The following is a 23,603-nucleotide window of genomic DNA, read 5'->3' on the forward strand; positions in this document are numbered from 1 at the left end:
CCTCGGTTTTTCATGTTTCTTGTTGAGGTATGTTAATGTTTGCACACTTGGTAGAGCTCTCTTCTCTTACAGACTTTAAAGACTAGCTTTGTTGTGGAAATACCCTTCCCTGTGGGTGGGGGATGAGGAACCTTGCTAGATAGGGTACAGCAGTTCTGCCACCACTGAGAGTGCCAGCTGTGTAGTCTCCAAGCAGCTTTGTCAGTGTCAATAAAGATGGCAGAGTTCCTCAGAGGCCAACACTGTCTATAGTGGCCGTGAGAGTTTCTCCTCTATCCTTTCTAAAATTAATGGATATGTGGATCATTTTCTAATTTAGGGTATATAAACACTGCTGTTATACATATACCTGCCTGTTTTTTGCGTGCATAGGTGCACAGTCATTTATTTCTGCTGAGTATATACCTATAAATGAAATGGCTGAGTTATATGTATTAATTTACATTCTAACCATTAATATACAAAATTTCCATTGTGTCACATCCTCATAACATTTGGTATCATTATGCTTTATCTTAGCGATTCTGATAGTTTATTGTGCTTTCTTTCTAGTTTTCAAATATATTGATGCTTCAGCATTTGTAATTTAAAAGATACATTAAAAGCTATTTGTGGTACTGACACGTTTTTTTGAAGTAAATAAAAAGTAATTGCTCATATAATTTTTCAATCTATAGATGAGTTTTCTCTTCTTTTCTTTGAAAACCAAGGGTTTTGTGAAGCTGTTTCAGGACAAGAGAAAAAGAATTAAAAGCTAGGATCTGACCCCTCTGCTATTCATAAACCAGATGAGCTCTGTTTTTATATTGAGTTTTAAAATACAATTTTGCAGGAAATTTCTTTCCTAAAACTATTTAAAGCTACACAATCATTCTTCAAAGAATGAACAGCAATAAAACTGAAGAAATATACATTTTCCTTGACACATGGGCTCTTCGTATAGGCCATTTGCAATCTTAAGAGTTTGTGGCTAGTTTTTTCATCTGACATCTGATCTTGCAAGGGATGGGGGCAGCCAGAAGGGTAAGACAAAGCCTGATTAAGACTCCATAACCAGCATCTTTAGAAACTTTACTTTTACCCAACACTCACCCAGCCACACAAACATACTTCATCACAATTTTTAAAGTGTGGCTGAACCTAATCAAAAGTAGTAGTAGTATCATATTCAAGCATGACTTCATATCCTGCTAAGATCTCTAATAGGGTAAATATAAGTGAAGGTGTCCAAAATCATATTGGGCCAGCTAATTAACCTCTCAGTCTGCTTTATTCAACATAAGTGTATAATACATATGTTTAGTAGGTAATCATGAGGATTAAAGAAGATCATGCATATAAAGAATCTGAAATATAATTTGTTCAAAAAATTTTGTGATTTATTCTGTTATGACCACAGTTATCTGGCAGAGTTACTACATATACTGGCCTTTGATCTATCAGATTCCCAATCCCAGTTATCTATATGCTTTGGGACATCAAAAGCTTCATATATATCTCTTCCCTAGTTTTACTACCTTCTGACAAAAGTGTCAGCCCTCTAATTTCTAATAATCTACAACACCATTTTCTCCCAGACTTTATATTTATCCTCAAAGTAAAGTATCTCTCCTTCTCCCCAAGTTGTAAACCCTTCCATGATGCCCTCTATAAATATTGTACCACATTTAGCAATTATTTTATTATCTTAAATGCTAAAAGTATTCTCTTCACTTTCTTGCCTTAACTGAACCTTTTTGACACCATTTTTTTTTCTAGTCCTCTCAAGTGATGACTTTATCTTACATACTTGGGGACTAGGAAGAGAGATTAATGAATTTCTTACTCTCTTTTGCGGCTTCCCTAATAATGTTTTATATCCTCTTTTAAAATAACAGTAACACCACAATGCAACAAAATGAAAAATACCTACTTCTTTGAGGCACATAGTATTAGAAAACCACTCTGTTTCCTTCCTCTTAATTGCCATTTTTGAGTTTTACAGCCCCATCCCTTGTCTGTGGGCAATATTGACACCTCCTTTACTCTTTTTCTCCATTCTTTCCAAGCCTTTATGTGACCCCTTATTACCACCCTCATGCCCAGTAGGTAATCCTGCAAATACCTTACCAGAGAAACTGAGACCATTATAAGGGAAACTTTGAGCTTTCCTATATCAATGTTCATTGTCACCATATTCCCCCCTTAGGCTATATTACAGAAGAGCAAACACTATAGGCTAAAAGTAAATGATAATACTCCCTCTTCCTCCCTTAGGAATCTTACGCTATTAATGGTCTTTTCTTGCTTTTGTTTGTTCAATCAGTCTTTCTTAATTGGGGTATTCTTATTTGTATTTGAGTATGCCCAGCTTCCTATCCATTTTATTGACAAACCAAAATCATATATAATTATGCAGTACACAGTGATGTTATGATACAACCACATAAGGTGGGGATGATTGAATCAAACTAATTAACATTCCATTTCCTTAAATAGTCACCATTTATTCCTCCTGTCTAACTGCAACTTTGTACCCTTTGGCCACATCTCCCTGTTTCTCCCAGCTTCTAGTGACCACTGTTCTGCTCTCTTCTTCTGTTACTGGAGTCTTTTAGTTTTCACATTTGTCTTTAAAAAATACTCTGCCAACCTTACATTAGTCACTACTTTCTGCCTTAGTACGCATCCCAAAACTCATCTTTTTATTAAATCTCAAAAAGGCCTCTTGAGAAGAAATCAAATAGGTATCTTTTCCAGTCTTCATCTTACTTGGCATCAATATCACTTGACAGTTTTGACAACTTCATCTTTCTGAATACACTTTTTTTTTTAACTTCTGTGATACCACACTCACTGGTTTTCCTTTGGCTACTTTTTCTTAGTCTCTTTTTCAGGGTCATTCTCTCTATTTGGCCACACGTGTTGAAGTTCGTTATTGGAAACTCTTTATGTCTCTTTACTAAGTTTGATCCATCTTCCATGATTTTTTTCTATGCTGATGATATTCAAATGTATATATTATCAAAGATTTTTGACGTTGAACCTCTACCATATGATAGACTATCCAACATCTTCATTAGAATGTCTTTAAAGTCACCTCAAACTCACCTAAACAAATCTAAATTGATCCTTTTTCCTATTCTATCAAATCAGGTTCTCCTATTTTGTTCCATATTTCAGGGTGATACAACTTATGCCTCTGATTGAATAAGAGAAAAACCCTGAAAGCCCTCCTTTGTGACTCTCTTGCCTCCATATCCAGCATATATTATTCTTTTATATTTTACCTCCCATTTATTATTCAAGTCTGTTTATTGTTTCTATCTCCGCAGTCATCACCCTTTTCTAATCTTTCACTACCCTACTCTTACCTCTTACTCAGCCTTATCTTGCTCTTGTATCTTCTCGTGCCCCGTCCCTATCTGCGCACTGCATTGCAATCAGAGTGACTTTTCAAAAAAGTGATACTTTTTTTGGGCCTCCAGTTCAGGAGGCTAAATAAATAATGCTTTATTATTTATAATATGCTATCATTATTGGTCTCTGTGAAGTCAATTTTTGTAATGTTATTTTCCCCTCTATCTTTGGTTTCTCTGTCTCCTCTCTGCTTCTGATGTGTTTGATATATTTTAATTATAAAATATTGATTTATATATGAATATAATTTGCAATATAATTTCATTTACTTTTTACTCGACACTGTGTTTTTTAAGATCTAACCAATTTCTAACCACTACATGTCATTTCAGTATGTATCCCTTCTACTTTTTATGCATTCGAAGAATAGACACCTTGTCTACTCCCTACTGCAATAAACTTGCTTGAGCATCTTTGTTCCTAGGGAGGTGCCACAAATTCTTTAAGGTATATGATCCAAGTATGAATATTGCCAGGTTGCCTTTCTGAATAACTTCACCACTCAACACTCTGTATATATCCCTGCCTTTCAACAACCTTGCAAACATCTGTTATTGTACTATTTTCTATTTTCACCAACAAGAGTTTTTATTTTCACTGTGTATTGCTCTGATCTCTGCTGAGTTTAAAAATATTTTCATGTACTTTTTACCTAGACAGCTTCCTTTTCTGTGAATTGTCCATTTATATCATTTGCTTAATTTTGCACTGAGCCTTGATGTTTTTCTTGAAGGAGTTCTTTGTACATTCTAAATATAGTCTCTTTTTGGTGCCAGAGCTTACACTATTTTCTCTAGTGAGTTACTTATTTGATAACCCTCTCTGAAAAATACATTATTGAATACAAATCTTTGATTTTGGTAGGGTAAAAAACATGGAATTTGTCTTTGGTTTGTAATTTCTTGATTTATTAAAGATGTCTTTGTTCACATCTAAGACACGGAAGTATTCTATATTTTTTTCATTAAATTACTAACTGTGCCATTGAAATCTATAAGTCACCTTATACAAATGGTGACTCAGTTTCATCAGTATTGTCTATTGAACTGGAGGTCAGCAAACTTTTCCGTTAAAGTATTAAAAAGGAAATATTTTAGATTTGGGGGACAATAATTTTTGTCACTACAACTCAACCTCTGATGTGGTATCACCAAAGCAGCCATAAACAATCTGTAAATGAAAGAGCGTGGCTGAAATTTGAAAAAAAATGTTATTTGCAAAATCAGGCGAAAGCTGGATTCAGTCTGTGGATCAGAGTTTGCATGCTGACCCTCACAATACTGTCTTTACTCATTTGATTTGTGGTGCCAAATATATTTGTAAAACAAGCTCCCATTTACATGCAGTTTCTGAAATCCTCCCATTAAAGGCCACTTGCATGTACCTTTCCCTATCCTTTTTACCTATTCAACATCCACTTCTACCTACTTCATACCTCATCTGTCTTAAGCATTATTTCCTCAGGAGCCTCTCCTACCTAGTACAGATTTCTTTCTTATGTATCCTTATGGAACCATGTTACTTTACTTTGAATCACTTAGCACAAAATGTAATTACACAATCATCTGTGTGGTAATTTGATATCTTTCTCCCTAACTAAATTGTTAATTCCCCAAGAGCAGGTGCTATTTCTGCTTTAATTTATCATTTTATTTCCAGTGTCTCTTATAGTGCCTGCCCAACAATGCTCACTCAATAGATATTTGTTGAGAGAATGAATCCTGTGTTGAAAAAGATTCTGAGAAAACTGGGTCAATTTTGTGACTAATTCAAGTCTCAAATAATTTCTACTGCATGTTTGAGGTTACTCTGGGGTTTTCATAATAATAAAATCTTATTCTCTTCTTTCAGCACTTTTGATTCCCTGGCTTCACCATACCTGCTACAATATATTCTCCTTTATATCTTTGTATTAAAGAAGAAATAAGTCTGCTCCCCCCCCCCCCCCCCCGCTTAATAGAGACAGGGTCTCTCTCTGTCACCCAGGCTGAAGTGCAGTGGCACGATCATAGCCCACTGTAACCTCAAACTCCTGGGCTCAAGTGACTAGGTCTGCTTTTTTTTTAAAAAAAAATAGACTACTGCATATATGTTCAAAATTATACCCACATGCGTTTACTCAGGAACAAAATGTCATATGGGGTGTAACAGACAAAAATACAATTTATGATAATTTTATTTGATTCTGGAAGATTTTAAGTTAAGCAACTGTGTGAAATTATTTTACATTTTAAAACTCTTAGGAGGATTGTTCAGTGACAATATTTGTATAATTCTTGAAATATTTGCCTTGTAGTACCACAGACATGATACCTAATTTTGCAAGTAAGAAATTGTTGATTAGCAGTTGTTTATAAATATAAAACTATATATAGGGACTATAGAGTATGAGATGAAGGGGATAGAAGCTTCCCCTCCTCCAAACTAAGATTTAAAACAACAACAACAACAACAACAACAACAACAACAAACAACAGCAACCAGTATCACCTCCAATGATACCAGATGCTCTCTGTATTAACACTTTTTTGCATGAAACCTCTTGAATCATGTTTAGTTTCCCATCGTTGCCATTAATCAGTTAATTGGGCATGTCAAATCCCACTGTTGGGTTCTCTGTTCTTCTCTTTAAGCTTTTTATAATGCATGACCTAGGTATTTTCTGTTTACTTCTTTTTTTTCTCCCACTTTTATCCCCCTCTTATTATTCTAAATTTATTCATCAATAACCTAAGATGTCATAATATATCTAGAATGCCATATTTCCATATTTAAATGTTCTATTTTTCAACTCATCTGCCACTCTCATCAGTCATACTATTGAAGACTGAATGTATTCCGAATGTTTCATTCCCTCTCAGAGGGCACCCAGTATCAAATGAAGCCTCAAAAGAATGATATGACCTAACAAATAAGATAAAAATATTTGAAAACTTAAAGTAAACTTCCTGAAAACATTGTTATAGAACTTTTGGGTCAGTTTGCATCTATAGATTTAAAAAGATTTAAAGCAAGATTTTTTTTAAGTTGAATTAGTTATGGGTTTCAAAACAGACAATAATGAATAACATGAGACACTTAGAGAAGTGGTACATTCAAAAAATTTCATGTTTCTAAAATTTATCTGATGTAAAAATACATGAGAAATTACAGTAATAGACATAACTAAATAGTGGAAAACAGCTATACACACTGTAATACGACATTATTCCCTGAGAACAAAAAAGAAAGTTAATTTTATTAATTTTTTAATTTTTGTTGTGTAAGAAATTGTCATTGTCTAATAACTTACAAGTTACATTAGTTGATGGAAATACAAAGTTGATTAAAACATGAACTCTGCCCTCAAGACACTTCCCATCTAATGCTTAAGTTTATCAAGAGATAAAATTAAAATATGTCAGTGACAAGACTTTGTAAGAAAGCTAAGTTTAAAAATCATGTTGGCTGGGCGCGGTGGCTCAAGCCTGTAATCCCAGCACTTTGGGAGGCCGAGGTGGGTGGATCACGAGGTCAAATGATCGAGATTATCCTGGTCAACATGGTGAAACCCCGTCTGTACTAAAGATACAAAAAATTAGCTGGGCATGGTGGCACGTGCCTGTAATCCCAGCTACTCAGAAGGCTGAGGCAGGAGAATTACCTGAACCCAGGAGGTGGAGGTTGTGGTGAGCCAAGATTGCGCCATTGCACTCCAGCCTGGGTAACAAGAGTGAAACTCCGTCACACACAAAAAAAAAAAATCATGTTAAGGCTGGGTGTGATGGCTCACACCTGTAATCCCAGCACTTCGGAGGCTAAGGCAGGAGGATTACTTTTGTCCAGGACTTAGAGACCAGCCTGGACAACATAGTGAGACCTTGTCTTTATTTAAAAAAAAAATCAAGAAAAAATTAGCTGGGCATGGTGGCTCATGCCTGTAACCCCACTACTTGGGGTGCTCAGGTGGGATTGCTTGAGTCAGGGAGGTCAAGGCTGCAGTGAGCTGTGATTATACCTGGGCAACAGAGTGAGACTCTGTCTCAAGGAGAAAAAAATGATAATGTTAATGATAATTTATAGAAATGTAATACTTAAATAGAAGGTCAATTGTACTTTACTTGGCTAGATACAGTAAAACAATAGAAAGGAAAGAAGAAATGCTATTATACCACTCATCTGTACTTCATATTACATTTACAAATTTCGATTCTCCTGAATTATTTTCTGTATCTTCTTTATGTGGATTCTTGAATATAAACCTTCACACTTCTTTCTGCCCAACAATTTACATCGGTATTCTTACCAGTTAACAACCTGATCAAGACTTCATAAGTACAAAACAAAATTCTGCTTGTATCAAAAATTTGACAACGGAAGCTGTAAGAACACTCCATTATCCTAGAGGTCAGAGGACTTTATGTTTGGCAATTATTTTAAACCACTATCAGACTGCTTCATAAATCTAGTATCACACTCACTTATGATTAATATTTCTAAAAGTTAGTTCTCCCGGCATGTGGTTATTTTGATACATGAGAGAAAAATGGAAGACAGTCTTGTGTTTTATATGTAATAAGAACCCTTGGTTTAAAAAAAAATCTGTCTAAAAAATGGTGAATTTCTCATGGATCCATTATTGCTCATCAATATTTGTCATTAAACTAAACAGCTTTTGTAGTTAAGAGCCAGCAAATGCAAACCGTTCTGTCAATCTTGCCACTAGTTAACACCTAACTAACTACTACTTAAATATCTTGGACACTGTAACATTTCATTACCCCTGCCACTCAGTGCTAAGGGACTAAATATCCAGAGAAGTCAAACGTGAGCTCACTGACTTACATAGTCTTCTGTTTTCCCTACTTGAATTTCCCATCACCGAGCCTGTACTGCCAGCAAAGCACTGAAAGTAATAATAGAGAAAAATTAATTAAATGACTGTATTTCAAGTGCAAGATTTATTTCTGGCATTATGAACTAAAAGAGTGCGGACTGAGCTGTTTGTAACTGACAGAAGTGCCATGAAATTACAATGCAGCCATGATAATTATCCTCTTCATTATTTTTTAATATATATCAAGATAAATATAGCATTTTGTTTCACTTTTAATGGCATGCAGTATAATAGGATGACAAGAAGTAGGGTGTTTTTCTCACAGTGTTATAGTTAAAGACAGTGACACAGAAAAGGATATGACATTGATGATGTGTGAGCATCAATGCTGATGAAATAGACATCATCATTCTATACAAACTACATATATGGTTAAAATGAAACAAGATGCACTTTCTTCACAAAGCTGTAACTGTTGACAACTATCATTAAGAATAAAAATATAGTCCATTTGTGGTGGACAAAATGATTCATTTATTGACTGAACTATTATCAAATGGAGTTCACAGAAATTTAAAATCTAATTATTGTTTGAAAATATACTCAGCAATTAGAGAGTCTTTGGATCCTGTATTAGTACAGCTTCTTAATCTGTCATTTTCACTGGATTTTCAATTCTTTCAAATTGATTTAAGTTAAATTTAATGTAGCATAAATTTCTCCTTGCTTTACTATCAATTACATTTTAAGGACTAACTTCTTTCTGCTTTTTATTTTAAAGGTAGAGAATGAATATTGGAAGTTTGGAGACAAAATTACTAATGCTGTATCTATAGGCTTTATTGGATGAAATCTCAACCCAACTTCTGCTTGAATTTTATTGAGCTGCCTTTTATCAGTGATGACACATAGTAGCTAAAATATCCAGAAAATAGTGTTCGTGACACCATTTCCTTTGAACTTGAATCAGATTTAGTGATTCAGAGGATGACTGGATTGAACAAAAATGTTGGATTATAACTCATTTCCCAATGGCACAGTAAATTTTTCATCCATATGACAAATTTACATTTGGTGTTTTTCTAGATTCTTTGAACATATTGAATAAAAAGGATAAATTGTTTTCTAAACATGACTTCATTGTTTGGGGAAAAGACCAAAGTTCAAGGAAGAAAGCATTCTAGTCTTCCTCTGTCAAGAGATTTTGAGCACTGTGGAAAAGAAGAGCAGATACAGTACTATCTCCTTATCTGCTTCGTATGTACACATTTGGGAGCAAAGTCTCTTTTCTCTCTAACTTTAATTATACAGTGCAAGGAGTTCCACCGTATGAGACCAGAGGAATAGATAGCTTCAAAAATGAAAGGTAATATCCCACTCTGGGAAAGTGGCAAGGATCCTTTGGGTAAACAGTCAAAATGTGGAAGGTTGATGTCAGTGGAGAGCCTCTAGACACACTTTGCTGGTGAGTCTTTCTGCCACTGTGAGTCCTCTGTTGGGCCAGAAGAGCCACACGGTACCAGTCATTCTGGTGAGAAAAGCAGGAGGATTCTACCTATCCCAGTGGAATCTGTTTCAGGTACGGTGAGTAGAATTTACCAGGGAATAAACTGGAGCAGAAGCCGGGCCAGAAAGAAAACCCAAAGCAGGAGCTAAACCAGAAACAAAACCATGGGAGATAAATAATTGGTGGCACCACAACTTTTTCACACTCAGAACATGAGCTATAGATGACCAGTTTCTTTGCTTGGACTTCCTGAGTCCCCTTCCCATTCAATTGCAATCATTGACCTGGTAATGGACACTCATGTTTATCAACCTTGGCAGTATGATAGAGGAGATATCATACCGGAGTTCTGTTAAGTATCAGACATGGATAGAATGCTCTTTGCTCAAAGATAGACAAACAAGACCAAACATATTCAAAGAAATAGTAATGTGACATAAAATTAAACTATTACTTAAGAAGTTAAAAAAGGAATATACATAAAAAAGTCATATGTAAAAAAGAAAATATTATGGGAAAGAGAGTAGCTTTACAAAGTATATATGCTGCTTTCTCAATCAAAATATGCCTATAGGGGGATAAAAGGAGATTTTAATACAGCTAATTAACAGGAAAAGACTCTGGCTGCAATAAAGATATAAAGATGACTAATATTACATTATCACAATATGAGATCTATATTCAAAGTAGATTCAAGTAAGAAAAGAGAGAACTGACATTTCAAAACAACTAAATCCTGATGTGGCAGGTAACTTTTCTGGAAAACAAAGGAAGAAAGATGAAAGACAAAAACAATGACAAGGAACACAATGGTTTAAAATCTAGTTTGTATGTCCAAGATATAGATAATTGGATTCATAATAAATATGAACAAATATAACAGAAAATAATTAAATTCAGAATCAAGAAATCTTTCATGAGATAAAAAAAACTCACCCTTAATATGTAGACTAAGAATCTTATTTAGTGCTGGAAAAAATTCATAATAAATGAGGTAGAACCTAGTGAAATGTTTTTAAAGGTCAGGTCTTTAAAATGGCCTGCAGATTCCCTTTTGATTTTCTCCTCCTACTTGCTTCCTTCTCTGACTTCATCTTTTGTTTTCTGTTTCATTAGCACGGGCCTCCTTGCAGTTTGTTGATGAGCCAGGCGTTATCTGACATTACAGTCTTTGTACTGTCTATTCCCTCTGCCTCAAAGTCTTCCCTGAAATAGGAATATGATTTCATTCCTCATTGCCTTTTTTTTTTTTGAGATGGAGTGCAGTGGCACAATCTTGGCTCACCACAACCTCCGCCTCCTGGATTCAAGCAATTCTCCTGCCTCAGCCTACAGAATACAAAATAGCTTGGACTACAGGCACCTGCCACCACGCCCAGCTAATATATATATATATATATATATATATATATTTATACACACATATATATATATGAATATGTGTGGCATATATATATTTTTTTTGGTAGACATGGGGTTGCACCATATTGGCCAGGCTGGTCTTGAACTCTTGACCTTGTGATCCACCTGCCTCAGCCTCCCAAAGTGCTGGGATTACAGGCATGAGCCACCATGCCCGGCCTCCTCACTGTCTTTAAGATTTGCTCAAATCTCACTATCTCAAAGATGCTTACCCTGATACCACATTTCATACTACAATTGCTGTGCCCCTTCTTGACCAACTCTATCACTTCATATTCTCCCCCTTCTTCCCCTTCATATTTATTTGTTTAAATTCTCTATTTTTGGCTGGGCACAGTGGCTCACGCCTGTAATCCCAGCACTTTAGGAGGCCAAGGCAGGTGGATCACCTGAGGTCAGGAGTTCAAGACCAGCCTGACCAATATGGTGAAACCTCATCTCTAATAAAAATACAAAAATTAGCCAGGTGTGGTTGCATGTGCCTGTAGTCCCAGTTACTTGGGAGGCTGAGACCAGAGAATTGCTTGAACCCAGGATGAGGAGGTTGCAATGAGCCAAGATCATGCCACTGCACTCTAGACTGGGTGACAGAGCAAGACTCTGTTTACCCCTCCACCACAAAACAAAACAAAAAAAAATGATTTCTCTATGTTCATGGAAAATATGTGATATTCGCATAATTACATTTTTAAAGAAAGGTTTCTCATTATTAGGAAGCCTATTACAAAGTTTAACATAAGAAAGGGAGCATAATCAGATTAGTTTCTATGTTACATAACAAATTATCTTAAATTTAGAGACTTCAAGAAAAAATAGTTATTATATTACTGTTCTGTAAGTCAAGCATTAATGAGCAGCTTAACTGAATGGTTTTGGCTCAGAATCTCTCATGAAATTAAAGTGGGCTGGGGTCATCTCATGGCTCAACTGCGTGCCAGCAGAGCCATTTTCAAGGCAGCTCACTCACAAGGGTGTGTGTGAGTTCCTCACCACATGGAGGTCTCCAGATAGCTTGAACATCCTATTGACATGGCAGCTGGCTTCTCTCAGAGCAAATAATCCAAGAATTAAAGTAAAGAGAAAGTTGCAAATGTCTTTTATGACTTAGTGTCAGAAGTTACACATGGGTACCTTAGCAATGTTCCGTGCATTAGAAGAGAGCAACTAAGACCAGGCCACCGAGACATGAAGCTCCACCTATACAAGGTAAGAGTTTCAAAAATTTTGTGGACATTTAAAAACCACCAAAATACTACATGAAAAAGAAGGAGGAGTAGGAGGAGGAAAAGGAGAAGAAGGAACAAGAAGAAAGGGAGGAAAGGAGAAAAAAAGGAAAGGAAGAAGAAAAAAAAACCCAGGTAGTTGTGATCTACCTGTTTAGAATATGAGACTACTACCTTTTATTAATTCAACATTTTATATTCTTAAATATTCAAATATTAAAATGAATGTACTGCTAGAAATACCTATGTGTTTCCATTATTATTAGCACTTTAGGTAACTATTTTGATTTCAGTAAAATAATTTAAGTGGATGCTTTTGTCCAACATCTTGTTTTTATGTAAACTCTCATATATCTCTCTGGATAAAACAGGAAATCTGAGTGCAGCCCAGTCTGTGGCAATTTTCTTCATTTTATGCCAAATTCCTATGGCTACTAGGTAACCCCTTCCCCTTCTCTGAGCTCAATTTTCTTTTCTCCAGGCCTTTGGAATAAACAGATTTTCAGTTTTCATTCAGTTCTGATATTTTGAAGTCTGCAGGAAATTTTAAACTTCTATAAGACTAATGTTTCCAGATTTCAGTAATGATAAATATAACTTTAACAGTACTTATGTAAGTCAAAATTATATTTTATGTTAACTAGAAATATAAGTAGAACCCCAGGAATTTCACTGTAGACTATGACACATTCAATAGTTTTATCTTGGTGGGAGATCCCATGTACAGCATTCAAGCCCTAAAAGGAGACAATAGGAGACAATGCTCTCCTAAGAAGACATCATTTTATTTGCCAGTAATTCAGAAATGCTTTCAAAGACCCAGCATAGAAGTTTCTTCAGAAAAGCCATTTATTGTGAAAGAGGAATGGACAAATATAACATTTTACTTTAAATTTCTGGTTTGATTAAATCTTCATTTTCATAATAACATTTTTTTTTACACTATGTTTTTGGTTGTTGAAACTAACATAAGTTAATTTGATTTGTTGCCACTAATTTACGTGATCAATACAAATGCCACTGCTATTGCAAATTTTCAGTGACATACATACACTGTTAAGGCATCAAGTTCTGTCATTTCATATTATTTTGCTGCCTTATAGAAATGGCCTCTTTCCCTTTTCTTCTGACACAATCTGTTGTAAGAGGTCATTTCAATCTGCTCTATTTCTGAACAAAGTCTCTAAGATTGGTTTTGAGATTTTGAATTTCTATTTTAGCTCCCCACACGAATGACACTAAGCATTTTGCCATGTGTTCTATGTCATATTTTATATAGAAAGAGAGAGAAGGGAAAGGAAAGGGGCGGGGAGAGAGAGAGAGAGAGAGAGAGAGAGAGAGAGAGAGAGAGAGAGAGAGAGAGAGAGAGAGAGAGAGAGAGAGATGCCTTTGAGGGCTGTCATTCAGTATTGAAATACACAATTTATCATACAGTCTACAGGTTTCTTAATCAACCTACTAATAATACTACTAATAATACTCACTGTTCAGGTCAAGGTAATTGACCTTAACCCCACTTTTTACTCTCTCTCCACAGCTTTGTGTTTTCTTTAGTGGGGCATTGCAGCCGTACTGCTTCTATGAGCTTAAAACGCCAATGGTTCACTAAACAGACATTTCCTTTACAGTTTTGTACTACAGAAGACACTACTAGCAACAATTTTATGGGAAATGTCTCTACAGTAGCATTCCCTGCCCCACTGCACCCACTTCAGGACTTACAATGTTTCAATTAAGTATAATCCAGTGTTCCTGACATTTGCAATTCTTATTCTATCCCTAGTGTTTGGAGTGACACATTGCTTTGATTTGTCATCATCTTGCTTTTAGTAAAATCAAACTTCCCACCCACTCCTTACACTTACCACCCTGATTAGTGGCAGGCTGAAGTAGCTAGTGGGTTGTGACTCATGGGCATTAAACTAATTTTGTGCCTGCCTCTTATCTTTTCATACCTGGCCTGTCACCGGCCATCTCTACAAGCTCTTCTCAAGAAAGACCATTAGGAGACATAGAATGGGAAGAAATCTGAAGCCTGCTGATTAAATGATAAATGAGGCTTTTGCCATTTTGTCTCTGATGCAGCCTAATTTATGTATAATTTTGTGACCAGACTCTAACCCTGATTTGCCATCTTTTATTCCAAATCTTGTGCCAGAGATACATTCCCAAACACAAAATATGTGTATTTTTATGTAATTTCAACTGAACTCTTGACTATTTCAGCGCTTATCTAACTTACCCAGTTTTTATCCTTACTTAAAATATGTTTCTGGACTTGGTATCTGACTGGTCTCCCCTCTAGATTTTTAGCTGTTAACTTTGAGCCAGAACAAATAGCATAAGTCTAAGAAGATCATTACTGTAGCTTCATTAACAAGTGAAGTATTTCAAGCATGTTGTAGTATTTTTTTTCATGAGTGCAAAGAAGCCAAAGAAGCAGAAAATCAGAAATATCCCTTCATAGAGTATAAAAAGAGAACAAGAGAGATACTGTTAGGACAAAGATGCCACCCAGAATATGTCTATTATTTCTCAGTGAGTCTGACCACTGATGCAACTGTCACTGCCTTCATATTGGCAAAGATAGGACCTAGGGATTATGCAAAAAGCCACTTCTGTGCATGTTTTCTGGTTTCTCTTAAGGACTTGAAGGTAGAAAGGCAACATCTTTTCAAAAGTGGAAACATATCTGTCTTGATTATTGGCCACCAGTATGAATGGTGAATAATTCATTTATTTTGCCTTTAATTGTGTTTTGCGAGATGATTCAAACTCAGCATCTGAATCCATAATTATCTGGGTGTTAATGATGTTCCACAGGAAGAGTTACATTGCTCAGGAAGCTAAGAAGTTATTGTTAAGTTTGGGCTCTCATTAAGAAGAAACTTCCTGTTAATGTGACTGGAAACCTCTTTCACATTGTTGATGTGTATTAATATTCACTGAAAATATTTTGTATGTGTTCATATAGCAAATTATATTTAGTAAATATAGCAAATTCAAGTTCATTCTCATTACAGAAAAGATACATTCATTCTTACCAAACCCTTTTGTCCTCATGATGTTTGAGTAAAAACAACCATTCAAATAGTCATGTGCCACATAACAACATTTCAATCAATGATGGACCACATATATTATGGGGGGTCTCATAAGATTATAATCAAGCTGAAAAATTCCTATTGCCTCATGACATTATAGCTGTCATAACATTGTAGCAAACACATCACTGATGAGTTTGTGGTGGTGCTGATGTTAAAAATCCTACTACGTTGCCATTCATATAAAAGTATGACACATACAATTATGTCAGTACATAATATTTAATAATGATAATAAATGACCATGTTACTGGTTATGTATTTACTATTACAATTTGTATTGTTACTTTATAATGTGCTTTCTCTACTTATGTAAAAAGGAAATTAATTGTAAAATAGTGGCGGGTAAGTCCTTCAGGAGGTATTCCAAAAGAAGGCATTGTTATAGAAGATAACAGATCCATGAATGTCATTGTCTCTGACGTCCTTCCAGTAGTACGAAATGTGGTGCCAATAATATTGATCCTGACCCCGTGTAGGTTTAGTCTACTATATGTGCTTACATATCAGTTTTTAAGAAAAAGGTTTAAAAAGAAAAATTAAAATTTTTAAAATAGGAAAAAGTTTATAGACTAAGGATATAAAGACAGAAAATATTTTTATATACTACACAATGTGTTGGTGTTTTAAGTGAAATGGTTTTACAGAAGAGTCAAAAATTTGAAAAAATTTTTAGTTTCCACGAATAAGTGAGAACATCAGTGGATGAATGCTTGAGTGGATGCAAACCTTATTTTTCATGATGTGCTTATTTCACATTGCATGCCTCTATCAAAACATGTCATTTATACCATAAATATATATATCTACAAAAATTAAAAATTAAAAAAAAACTTGTGGAGATAAAAAATTTAAAAGGATACCAATCATATGCAAACATTCTAACTCCAAAGAGGAGGAACTAGAAAAAATAAAAGAATTTATCGTTTCAAATATTTTCAAAATCAGCCAGGAAAATTTTATTTTTATTATATATAGATTAATATAATTGTATTATATAATGATGTGATTGTATTAAATTATGTAATCAGCCATTGCTTTACTAGTTGTTTGTCTTTCCAAGGTCTATTTAAATGTCAGTCACTTGAAAACAAAATGTATTTCCCCACATACTCATATATTTAGCAGAGTGATTAGGTTTGCAGATCATTTCAGAAACTCAATTTTACTTATAATGCACCTGAATATGAACAGTTTAAATTCTAGGTTCTGTAATGAATAGAACACTATGTAGAAAAAATAATAATATTGATGATTTTTAATAATTATAAATCATTATTATATTATACAATTGTCATTTGACATTGTCTGTATTTTATAGGCATACTCAATTAAGACATAATTTCAATAGAAAATGTCCATCTTCTTTTCTAAACATCTATCTCACTTTCTTCTGAATTTATTTCTGGAGTCCTCAGGTACCCAGTGCTCTTTTTCTAATATGTCTGTCTAGAAGGTTTTAGCAACAGCACACATGTTGAAAAAGATTAGCAGCTAGGAAATAACAGTATAGTGGTGAGAAGGAGATAGATCGGTTTTTGCCTTTATAGGTCTACATCCACAATCCCAGTTTATATAAGTCTTGAACTATATTTTATTATAATACCCATATCAGCTCATTTTAAAATGTATATTTTTAATTCATTAGAAATTAATTTTTTACATACTGTAATATGCCATATCAATACCATTTCAATTACTTTCTTTAATAACCTTATATACTTCCCTTATCATATACTATGTTCTTAGGCATGTTTTCGACTTTTATATTTTGTTGCATTGATACTTGTTTCAACATCATACTGTTTAAATTATTTCATCTTTAAAATGTAAGTTAACATTTTGTACAATGAGGCTGTGTCACTATCCTTCCAAAAATGGTTTTGCAATTCTTACATTTATCTATTGTATTCCAAATTGACTCATAAATCATTTGGCAAAATTCTGAAGAAAACTCCCTTGCTATACTGAGTAATATTTTGCTAAATTAATAGTTTAACTCTAAAGAAATACATGTCTTTGTTATCAAACCCTTTAATTCAGTACCATAATAAGTCTCTACATATCTTTAAGTCTTCATGTACTATCTTAATAAATCTTTCAGTTTTCTTTATTCAGGTTAGTACTGCAGTTAAGCATTTTTCTCACTGTATGTGATACTTTACTAATTTGAATTCTTTTACTGTTACAGGTTCTAAATCTAAGTTGCCATAGAGCTGTTAAATATTATTTTGTGATTGACTCTTTTCTTACTGTATTATTGCTTATAATATTTCAATTGATTCTGGTGATTACCTTGGGCTTTCCAAATACAGAGCATATAATTTATATGTAGTGTTGTTTTGTCTCCTTTTTTTTTTTGGTAATAGTTATGCTCATGATGTATTTTATAGCAATTAAATAGAGTATTCCTAAGTGTTGAAAGTAGAAGTGACTCTAGAATTTTACCAGTAAAAATTATGTGGTCTGTTTTAAGATAGTCTTTATTAGGTGAAAGAGCTTTTTTTTTTTTATTTCACATTTTTCAGCAGTCTTACAGAGAATATTAAATTTTATCAATTTCATATACAAAGAAGACTAAATTACTTTTCTTTCTCAAATTAATTGTCCTTAACGTCTTTAAGTTTAAGGACAATTAATTTGAGGAAGAAAAGTAATGTCTTTAAGTTTAAGTCTTTAAGTTTAAAACCTCCTTGGTTATGAAATACTGCTCAATTTGATTTGCTAATGGTTTGTAGAAGAGTTCTGTAATCTTATTTTAAAAATGTGATTGATAGATATTATTTGTGTTTCCATGATATCTTGTTTAGTTTATGTCAAGAGGAGTTTGAAAGAATACTAAATATTTCAAAGTTTCTATCTTTTTCCATAATCTGGAGTAACTTGAATTGCATAGGTTCTCAAAATATTGATTGGACATAACTATACTCAATAATACCTGCAAATTCTCTGATCTCAAGATGTTTATATGCTAATTAGCATTCAAATTTTGTCAAAAGATAATGCTATTTCAGAAAGCTTGTGAAATATTTTCAAGGTAACTAACAGAGAGTATAATGTAAAAATCTTTAGATTGAAAACCAGATACCTAGGTTTTTGTTCAAATTATATCACTATCTATATGATTTTGGCTAAGTATCTTTGCTGCTCTGAAGTCCAATATTTTATTTGGAAAGTAAGGTAGAAATTGATGGACATCTAAGATCCTGTGTTTTGTTATGTGATTCATTAGAACAGTTGATTTGCTCCATGTCTTAGCTGTATTTTATTTGCAGTCCAATTCAAATTTTACCAAACTATGTGAAGATTTGAAAAAATATTCTAGGTTACTGAGGAACAAATACATGAGGCACAACTCACATGTGGTATGCCGATACCACTGAAATTTCTCTCAGTACAGATGGTCAAATAAAAATATGTGATGTTCACTGAGAGAAGGTAAATGTGTCCTTAGGCCTCTCCTGCAAAAAGCAAACATGGAACTGTGTTGTGCCCCTCCAGCTGACCTTGCTTTGCTCTCTCATTGTCATATCTTAATTCACCAGAGAGTTGATGGTAAAGTGTAAAAACATGTTTTATGAGCCTCATTTTATTCTTATACAGTTATAATAGTATCTACAGAATGTGAGCTCTTAATTCACATTTTATCCATCACTTATTTTATCTCCACAGATGTATGCACAATTGTTCTTTTAGGACTCAGTTCAGCCCACAGATGTCTCCACAGCTGCTCTCTATTCCAAAGAGGATTTTTTTTCCTTGGAAGCAGTCATGTAAGGTTTTTGTTGTTTTGTTTTGTTTTTGTTTCATTTTTATTTAAAGCATGGTAAAGACTTTTTCCTTTCCTCCACTGGGGGTGGGCAGGTGGGGGGATTCTTACCTAAAAGATAGCTTTGAGATTTGCATCAAGAAATATGAAACTAAAGCACTCTCTGTATTTCTGCTCATTCTTTAAATCCTGCTCAATGTTTTTGCAGACTAGAGGCCCAAGAATTATAATCACCAAAAAGTTGAATCTTCTGCCTCCTGTTTCCATGACTGACTTGATATGCTGAGGCAAAGTAAAAATTGTCACAATTCATTGAGGGCAGGAAGAGGGAAAAAAAAAACCAATCAAACAAATGCCTAGTTTAGGCAAAATTGCTAATTTGAGAATAGCTTGGAACTTGTGGGGAGTAAATGATTCAAATTGCTGCCTATATTATCTGCATTTACTGGGCTTATGAACTTTATAATTTTCTTTGTGTGGTAGGGATGACTACATAATTTAATAGAATAAAATTGAGGTTATATCAATTATATATTTGTCTTTGTTACTCCAGAAACCTCTGAATATTTATATTTGTATAAGAAAGATCTCCTCTTCAAATATCACCTATATTCAACATTAAGCATCATTGAATATTCCATTTGTAAGCAGCCTTAGACAGAACTAAGGTCATTTCTGTCATTTTATAGATTATGAGCTGACAATCTGGATGATGACATGACTTACACAAAATTATCGAGTGAATCTGATGCTTGGTAAGAGTTAGATGCCTAATTTTCTGATGAATAGGCCATCAGTACCACATTCATTGTTCATCATTAGTTAAACTCATCAGAGGTTAAAATTACCAAAGATCTCTGATGTTAGAATCTTTTAAAAATAGAGATTTACTGCTTATTTTTTGGCTGTGTGTGTTTTTCTCTTTGATTGTTTTTGTGGGATATAGTTAAAAAACTTGTGTAGACTATTTAAGGAATAGTGAAACAGTTTATTTCCTTTTGGGAATTAGTGTAGCAGTGAAGATCTTTACAATTAAAAATCACAGGTAAAGTTATTTTTTAAATGTAAAGAAAAATTTGTATACCAATATTTTTAAGAGTGGGTATTTTGAATATTTCAATTTAATTTGTTGGGATAAAAGTAGACAAACAAGCCAGGCAAATTAAACTTTATAGAAAAATGTTATGCCTTAACAGTTAAAAGTAGAATTGAAATTTGCAATAAAAACTATGGGAATATTGAGGATATTGAAATACTGGGGATGAGTTACAAATGTACTTTCATTATCATGGATAATAAATCATAGACATATGTATACAAATGCAGAAATTCTTGATTTAGACTAGTCTGATATTATAAAACATGACTGTATCTATATAGCTGACAGAGCATGCATTAAACTTACTGATGATTCATTCAGAAACTAATATTTCTAATATTTAAGTTACAGATTTGTTAGTAGACTTAGACCTTTTACAAAAAATTTAACATATTCATTAATTTAGATATTATATATAGTATCATCACATGCTAAGCAAGCTGTTGATATTGCTTCTATTTTTGTTGTTGTTGTTAACAAACCGTAGTATCATTTCATTTGGTTGAGTTTCCTCATCTCTAATGACTTGGTTATAAAGACCTATGTATTTTGATTAGCAATTTTGTATAGTTGATTTTAAGATCTAGAGTTCCACTGCTGTTAGTATATAATCTTATAAATTGATCTTTCCATAGAATGGTATGTATTGTACTAAGAAAAATGAACTGATGTAATGTTTTTATGCTCTTATTTAGGCATGAGAATTATATGGTATCCTTCAAGAAGGGTAGCATAAAACAATTTTCAATAGCTATTACTCGGCATGCTCTTTCACCAAGATTATTATTGGAACAATATTGTTAGGAGGCATTAGTGCAACATGCCATATGCTGAAAACTATTTGTTGATTTAAAATATAAGGACTGAGTTTCGAAAGAAAGATTTTGGTGTGCATGAAGTTACACACACTATTGCATTTTCCCCACAATTACCTAGTCATGCTACAGACTATCAACGACATAATTTTTTCTCTTTGTTTTGCTTTGTTTACAAAAATAATAACATTTTTTCTTTCCCTCTTTTTCAACACATGAAATAAATTTATGACTACATTTCTTTGCATCACATTTTATAAAATGCTGGTCCTACAAAAATCATTCCTTTTCATGTTACTCTTGAGAAAGTTCCCTATTTCCAAAAAAAAAAAAATGTTCTTCCTTTAAGAAATCAACTTACAAAATGAGAGGAATGGCTTTTGAGAAATGGTTTAAAATAATAAGTCATCAAATGGTAGTCTTTATACATTTATGTGTTACATTTATATATAATTCATGTATAATATATAATTTATAAATGTATATAATATAAATATATTAAAGGAAGATTACTGCTCTAAATATGAAAAAATTATAATAGCAGTCACAACCTTTATCCAATATTGTCTTCTAAGGTTAAAATATGAAGAAACTGAAGTAATCTATATGTTGATTCTGTTAGGAAGTAAAGTAATTTTATGAATTAAGATTAGATTTTGTCCTTTGGTCTTGTTTGCTATAGGTTCACTAAAAGTTGCAGACATTTGAGCATTTTCATGTCATTCTTATTTTTTTTTAATGATAAACTCTTATTCTGCCAACAACAACAACAACAAAACTGTGTAACTTGGATACAAGGTTCTTTTAATGAAGCTTTTGATTCTTACAAAATATGATTAATCTGATTAGTGATTCAGCCTCTTTTTATGCTTACATTATCTAACACAAAGAGCCCCCCTACAGGTTAAAGTTTAAATGTGGATTACCAGATAAAGCTAGTCCTGACGAGGTTTCTATGGTGCAAGGAAAAATTGGATTTGCTTTTCACCTCATCTCAGGCTCTGTCATCCTGGTTTTTGCCTTGTTCCCTTGTTCACAGCAAGGATATTAATTTTGCAGTAAAATCTTTAAGCAATTATGCAGATAGCACTGAAAATGCAACATACACACACAATAAGAGAAGCTTAACTGAAAAATGGACCCCAGATATTCATTAAAAACAGATGGCTACATTGCCAACAGCATAACTTTGGATGTTTGGGCTAAGCTGATATTAATCTGCCACAACATGAAGAGAAGATGAAACTGCTGGTGTACAAACTGTATGTATTGCTTCTTTTTGCTTATAAAGGAATATAATGATGATTTATGACTACCTTTTTGATAAATGTCCAAAAAAAGCATTCCTTACTCAAAACTGAAGTAACATTTTATTAGTACTTGCTCTATCGAGTACTGGTACTTATTCTTAAGACACATATAAAATATGATAAATCATATTTTAAAATTTTTATTTATCAAAAACTGCCATGGAGGTAAATGCAAGGATACCATTTAAAAATCAATTATACACACACACACACACACACACACACACACACACACCTGTTTAAAAGGGGGTATATGGAGTATTTTTGGTTAATAGTATTTCAAAGTCACTATAAAACACATTTTTTAAATGTATCTGATGATCTAAGGACACCTTGACAAGAAGATAATTTTTTTTAAATGACACAGAAAAACTATTTGTTGTTTGAGCTATTTTCTCAGTGGAAACAGTAAAATTTTCAATCTAAACAAAATAAAGTAAAACAAAGCAGAAAAATTTTTGGCAAGCCTTCCAAATAAGGCATGGAAAATAGAAAGGAACCCTATGCCATTGAGATAATTGCTACAGTAAAAATGCATAAAGTGTATTTTTTAATTTGTAATTTTTAAAACAAAGTAATTAATCAAACAATAAGTTGTACACATAAAATAAGTGGTAGAAGGTTACAGAGAACTTCAACCAATGCTTTCTTGTTAGCCAAATTTATCTAACCCCAGAAACAACTTTCTGGACAGAATTGTCCTTATGGTGTTATGTGGACTGAATAATACCTAGTCAGACCCCCATAAGGACAGCCACATTCAGTGTTAGGTCCAAAGACTAATTAAAACACCTTGACATTATTCTACTGCTTTATCTACATATGAAGGTAGAACTGGGAATCACTGTTTGAAAATTGTCCTTATTACAACTAGAGAGTTTATTGTATCTCTTGAGTGTTAACCATTATTTTTTTCTTATATTAAAAACTTTACATTTATTGTAGAAAAAAAAAAGATACTCTAAAGATAAGAAAGTTCAGATCATACCCAATCCTACCACCCTAAGATGACTACCACTAATATACATATTTTAAGGTATTTTTATATATAAGTAAATGTATATTTTTAAAAAAATTAGGTCCAGCTGGGCCCAGTGGCTAACACCTGTAATCCCATCTGGGAAGCCTGGGCAGGTGGA

At 33.5% G+C, this 23,603-nt stretch overlaps 1 long non-coding RNA gene across 1 annotated transcript in view; it reads left to right on the forward strand.

Annotated features, from left to right (window-relative positions):
• The window catches only part of LOC108588829 (uncharacterized), a 147,495-nt gene extending 127,361 nt beyond the window's left edge, over positions 1-20,134 (forward strand). The window contains exons 4-5 of the long non-coding RNA XR_004735951.3: positions 19,144-19,244; positions 19,930-20,134. This is a non-coding gene — a long non-coding RNA (uncharacterized LOC108588829). The remainder of the gene's footprint in view (positions 1-19,143; positions 19,245-19,929) is intronic.
• Positions 20,135-23,603: the final 3,469 nt, after the last annotated feature.

This window comes from Callithrix jacchus, chromosome 17, assembly GCF_049354715.1.
Source record: "Callithrix jacchus isolate 240 chromosome 17, calJac240_pri, whole genome shotgun sequence".
In the NCBI taxonomy this organism is placed as follows: domain Eukaryota; kingdom Metazoa; phylum Chordata; class Mammalia; order Primates; family Cebidae; genus Callithrix; species Callithrix jacchus.